At 45.3% G+C, this 6,615-nt stretch overlaps 1 pseudogene; it reads left to right on the top strand.

The window, feature by feature from the left end:
* Positions 1-1,740: 1,740 nt before the first annotated feature.
* Positions 1,741-4,385, top strand: LOC119340154 (annotated as a pseudogene).
* Positions 4,386-6,615: the final 2,230 nt, after the last annotated feature.

Genomic DNA, 6,615 nt, shown 5'->3' with positions numbered 1-6,615 from the left:
AAGGTACTATGAGTACAAGTGCTTTGGGCTGGTTCTGGTCTATCGGTTCGGTGGATTTTTCCAGTCTGGTTATCCCTGATTGCGCCTGAAGCATGTTGGGGACAACGGTGATGTCACAGGTGATTTACTTTCGTGCCTTCATGCCTTCATACTTTGACCTCTTGCTTGATTCCCTGACCATAGGTAATTTACTTTCATGCCTTCATATAGGCAATTTTTACCTGTGTTTATGATTTGTCTCGGCCATGAAGTGACCATTAACATCATATCTGAGCAGATTTGTGGTCTGCCATATTATCTACAGACTACAGTTGAGTATATTGAAGATGCAATCACCGGCCTGAATTTATTGATAGAAGATGCAGACGACAGAGTTATAGTCTCACTTTGATTCAGACTTGGAAATGCTGACATCGCTCGTAGTGTATAATCTTGCACTCATACAAGACGTGGAAAAATATATATCTGAAAATCAATTACCAAAGCTTTTAATCTACCCTTTCCCCCTTGTGAACTGCCTGTATGTTCTTTGTATATGCCACTTCATAATAATCTGTATACCAATTACAGGGAATGGGTGCAGCTCAAGCAAAGAAATCTCTTACAACGAACATGTTCAACTAAGGAATCTACCACACATCTAATCAATATCTATGTGGCTATATGTAGCTTTTAGAAAATCAAATTGCTAAAGCATTAGCACATCCTACGCAAATACTTGTATTTTGATGAAATAACATAGGTTGCCCTCATATCCTGAGAAGATTTTGGTTCATCAAGACTAGACCACAACTCCACCTTATTCATTTTATTGGGCATAATTGAAATCTCTATGCTCTGTATGCTATTTTTTTTACAAGCCTTCGATTACTAAGACATTTGCATGACCCAAATTTCAGAAATATCATGCGTCATACAAATGTACTTGTATGCTAACAACTATATATAGTAGGTCATATAAATTTTAACTTTCATGCTTCGTGCCTCCATATTTCAGAAATATCACGCGTTCATCGTGGTCTAGTATCTTAATGTACCCGCATTGCAAGCCATGGCAAAATAGGCTTTATAGATATTTCAGTTTAGCTATACTTAACTTGAGATTTCTAGCTGTCAAGCTCCAACTTGGAAGCTTATCTTAGCCTTGTTTACTGTTTTGTCCATTTGAAAGAGACTAGCCTTATTGCAACAGTTAGCAGGTTGCTGCGCAATCAACATCCTTATAGGATACTGGGAATCCCGGCATAATGGTAGCCTTGGCAGCGCGGTCACGAAAGTTAAGCCGTACCACCAATCTTGGCTTATTGTACCCCATAAACTCAAAACTATTATTAATAAATCAAATAATACATGTACACGGAACAAAAAGGAACAACGTCACTCTTATCATTAAGCCATACATACACATCGGTATCTATCTCAACTTTAGACAGTTTTGGGGTACGTATAGTAACCAACGAATTGCTTTTCAGGTGCAAAGACCTCTTCTGTGGCCTGCCCGCCGGGTAACCGGAGGAGAGCAACGTCGAGATTTCGACCAGTAAACCAACTGTCTGGCGCTCACGTCCCCAGCGTTCTTCTTCCTCCACCCTTTCCATTTCCACCACGCGAATCCTGCCTTGCGTGCCATGCAAGAAGCGTTTCATCACCACCACTGGAATAGAAAAACTTTTGACTCCCGGTATACTAGTTTGGATGCTGCGCTTGACTCCATAGTGCCATGACTGCTCAGCACCCAGTCTCCACATATCCAGACTCTGCACAACGACAACAGCAACAACAAGCCTTTGCACACCCTAGCCACCCTCAGCTCACCATGCCTCCCTTCCTCATTGCTTTCACCATCCTCTTGTGCCTACGCATCCCTGCCAGTTCTGCCGCGACGGACACCATCTTGGCCGGCCAAGCGCTTGCCGTCGACAACAAGCTCGTCTCCAGCAATGGCAGGTACGCGCTCGGCTTCTTCCAGACCAGACACACTGCCAACTGGTACCTCGGCATATGGTTCAACACTGTCCCCAAATTCACTTCAGCATGGGTTGCAAATAGGGATAGACCCATCAAGAACACCACCTCACTGGAGCTCATAATCTCCCACGACGGCAACCTTGTCATCTTAAACCGGTCTGCCAAATCCGTAATCTGGTCTACACAAGCAAACATCACAAGAAATAGCTCTGCTGCTAGGCTGTTGAGCAGTGGAAATCTCATCCTGACAGACTCTTCAAAATCATCAGAGGTTATGTGGCAGAGCTTTGATCACCCCACAGATACATTTTTCCCTGGGGCGAAACTTGGATGGGACAAGGTCACCGGCCTGAATCGACGTTTGGTTTCTTGGAAAAACATAATCGACCCAGCTACCGGTGTGTATTGTGAGCAGTTAGACCCCAGTGGTGTTAACCAGGTATTTCTTGTAGCATTGAACTCATCCATACACTACTGGTCCACCGGTGTGTGGAACGGCCAATATTTCACTGCATTCCAGAGATGTCAGCCGCCCACTATATTAGTCCAAAATTTGTCGACAGCGACCGTGAGAAGTACGTGACATATACTTTAGTAGATGAATACATGGATCCAAATATGGTTACTCGTCATGTAGTTGACGTCTCAGGTCAAATAAAGGCATTCATTTGGATGAAGGGCTTAGAGGATTGGCTAATGATCAATACCCAACCAAGAGCTCAGTGTGATGTCCATGCAATTTGTGGTCCTTTCACAATTTGCACTGATAATGAAGTGCCACACTGCAATTGTATGGTGGGCTTCAAGATAACATCCCCTAAGGATTGGGAGCTAGAAGATCGGTCGGGTGGGTGCTCGAGAAATACTCAGTTAGACTGCATGAGCAACAAAAGCACAACACACACCACAGACAAGTTCTATTCTGTGCCATGTGTTAAACTGCCCCAGGATGTCCCAAAAGTAGAAGCTGCTGCAAGCGCGAATGAGTGCGCACAAGTTTGCCTCAGTGATTGCTCTTGCACCGCATACTCCTTTGGCAACAATGGATGTTTCATGTGGCATAATGAATTGCTCAACATAAGAGCACTAAAATGCAGTGGCACTGCTACTTCAAATGGAGAAACTCTTCACCTTCGTCTTTCTGCTAAAGATGTACTACAAAGTTCGAGAAACAACAGAAGAGGGATTGCTATTGGAGTTGCAACTGGTTTGGGTGTTTCTGCTCTAGGCTTGTTTGCACTCATCCTCTTATTGTTGATTTGGACAAACAAAGTGTTGAGCTCTGGTCAAATAATGAATGAATCTCACGTTTGTACTGGAATCATGGCATTTAGATACAATGATTTACAATGGGCAACAAAAAACTTCACAGATAAGTTGGGGGGAGGCAGTTTTGGTTCTGTATTCAAGGGGCTTATAAAAGGCTCCAATGACATAGCAGTGAAGAGGCTTGATGGTGCTTATCAAGGAGAGAAGCAATTCCGAGCTGAAGTGAGCTCAATTGGAGCTGTCCAGCACATAAATTTAGTTAAGCTTGTTGGTTTCTGTTGTGAGGGCTCCAAGAGGTTGCTTGTTTATGAATACATGTCAAATCGCTCTCTTGATGTCCATCTATTTCAAAGCAGTTCAGTTTTGAATTGGACTGCTAGATATCAGATAGGCCTAGGAGTTGCAAGAGGATTAGCCTACTTGCATGACAGCTGCCGAGACTGCATCATACACTGTGATATCAAGCCAGAAAACATACTTCTTGATGCTTCACTCCTTCCAAAAATTGCAGACTTCGGGATGGCAAAACTCTTAGGAAGGGATTATAGCCGAGTATTGACAACAATGAGAGGAACTATAGGGTACCTTGCGCCTGAATGGCTTACGGGTGTTCACATTACACCAAAAGCCGACGTTTTTAGCTATGGGATGGTGTTGCTGGAAATAGTATCTGGAAGGAGGAACTCATGCGCTTTATGTCCTAGTGGTGGCAACCCTGATGTTTATTTTCCTGTGCATGCTGCACATAAGCTTGTTGAAGGAGATGTTGGGAGTTTGGTAGATCACAAGCTACATGGTACTGCCAATCTGGACGAGGTGGAAATTGCTTGCAAGGTTGCGTGTTGGTGCCTTCAAGACGATGAGCTTGATCGGCCAACAATGGGACAGGTGGTTCAGATTCTCGAAGGGCTAGTTGAGATCACAATGCCCCCGATACCAAGACTGCTCCAAGCTATGGCTGGAAGCTCACATTCAACATGTTCCTTTTTTGTTTCAGGAAAACGAGCCGCATTGCTCATCTAGGCATTATAATATACGTCTATCTTTAAGACTAAAGTTGTATTTACTACTAGAAGATTGTAACGCTTATATGATTGAAGAAAACAGATGTATTTTGTACCAACTTGTAACTATATATCTTAATGTACCCTCACTGCATCGGTATAATATGTAGCCCATCGAAATAGGCATCATAATATTTTAGTTTTTCTCTACTTAACTTGTAATTTCTACTCTAGTGCTAAAAATTCTCTTATATTATGGTGCTGAGGGAGTAACTTTTAACATCCAACTTGAAAACTCATACTAGCCCTTTTTTTAGTAAGAGCTTAGCCTTGTTACAACTTATCCTAGCAGGGTGGCATAATGGTAGCCATGCCGCCACGGTACGGCAATGCTACTGCCAAAACAGCGCGCTCATTTTCACCTACCCTTTCTCATAAAACTCACCGGCAAAGGCAGCAGGCTCTGATATGGTCCGAGGCATGCAGGCGGTGATCCTTGCTCAGTGATGGGGTGCACGCGGATGGCAGCCTGGCTGAATAGGGGGTACATCCGTAGAGGAGCCACAATTTCGGCGGGGTTGATGGAGACGACGACCATCTTGACCTCCGAGCTGAATATTAAGTGAGGGAAAATGGCGCACTCTGACACAAATGGAATGGGACGAGGCTCACCGGCGAGGGCAATTGGCGGCGTGACGGGGGACTCGATCCCAAGCTCGCCTCCAGAGCTCGAAGGGCTAGATCGTTGAATAATGGGGAATTGGGGAAGTGGTAGAAGGAAACTCGTGTGTAGGTCCTCCGGCCATGGCAAGTAGAGCAGATTGCGGGAAGCTCGATTGTATGCTCACGCGGCACGGACAAGTCGAGCAGAGCAGAGGGCTCGAGCGGGATGTGTCGGGCGCTCAACGGCGGCGATGGCGGCGTTGCTTCGCAGCTCCGACCGAGGCAGAGGCGGAGGTTGGGGATATGTCTGACGAGTGGGACCCGGAACCAGGGGCATCGAGTCGGGGTTTTTTTTTAACAAAAAATACTTAGCGTCGACTCGGGTGGCCCCTTGAACTCCGTTCTGACACGGCCGGCTCCAACTCCAATAGAAGTTAAAAATTGCCATGGCAATAAAAGCTAAAAATTGCCGGAATTTAGGCAAATTTTCAATGTTAATAAAGGAAAATTATCCATGGCAAATAAAAGATAAAACTTGCCATGGGAATAAAAGTTAAATATTGTCATGGGGATTTGGGTAAATTTGCCATGTTAATAAAAAAAATGCTGTTCACCGTAAACTACATTTGCCAATCTCCATGAACTTAGGTTGCCACGTACCATTAGAAACTAATTATTTTACCATTGTTGCTAAAAGAGAGATAATTTCCCATGATGCACAAACTACAAATGCCATGCTCCATGAAATTAACATGCCATGATCTCATAGAAAGTAATTGTTGCCGTGTAGAAGAGAAAAAAAAGGTATATGAATTATAGATCATTTGTCATCACAATTTTCAGAGATATCTAAATTAAAAGATTTCTATTTACATGACATGTATATGTTGGGGAACGTAGTAATTTCAAAAAAAATCCTACGCACACGCAAGATCATGGTGATGCATAGCAACAAGAGGGGAGAGTGTGTCCATGTGCCCTCGTAGACCGTAAGCGGAAGCGTTAGCACAACGTGGTTGATGTAGTCGTATGTCTTCACGATCCGATAGATCAAGTACCGAACGCACGGCAGTTCAGCACACGTTCAGCTCGATGACGTCCCTCGAACTCCGATCCAGCCGAGCTTCGAGGGAGAGTTCCGTCAGCACGACGGCGTGGTGACGATGATGATGTTCTACCGACGCATGGCTTCGCCTAAGCACAACTACGATATTATCGAGGTGGAATATGCTGGAGGGGGGCACCGCACACGGCTAATAGATCTCAAGGATCAATTGTTGTGTCTCAAGGGGGTGCCTCCCTCCCCGTATATAAAGGAGTGGAGGAGGGGGAGCGGGCCGGCCACCCTTGGCGCGCCCCATGAGGAGTCATACTCCCACCGGGAGTAGGACTCCCCCCTTCCTTGTTGGAGTAGGAGAGGAGAGGGAAGGAGAGAGAGGGGGAAAGGAAAGGGGGCGCCCCCCCTCCTTGTCCAATTCGGACTTGGGGGGGAGGGGCGCGCGGCTGCCCCTTGGTCGCCTCTCCTCTTCCACCACTTGGGCCCATGAGGCCCAATAACCTCCGAGGGGGTTCCGATAACCCCCCGGTACTCCGGTATATATCTGATAACCCCCGGAACCATTCTGGTGTCCGAATATAGTCGTCCAATATATCAATCTTCATGTCTCGACCATTTCGAAACTCCTCGTCATGTTCGTGATCACATCCGGGA

The sequence above is a fragment of the Triticum dicoccoides genome, chromosome 7B (assembly GCF_002162155.2).
Source record: "Triticum dicoccoides isolate Atlit2015 ecotype Zavitan chromosome 7B, WEW_v2.0, whole genome shotgun sequence".
Taxonomy (NCBI): Eukaryota; Viridiplantae; Streptophyta; class Magnoliopsida; order Poales; family Poaceae; genus Triticum; species Triticum dicoccoides.
The sequence above is the reverse complement of the archived record's forward strand: the minus strand, read 5'-3'. Positions and strand labels throughout refer to the sequence as shown.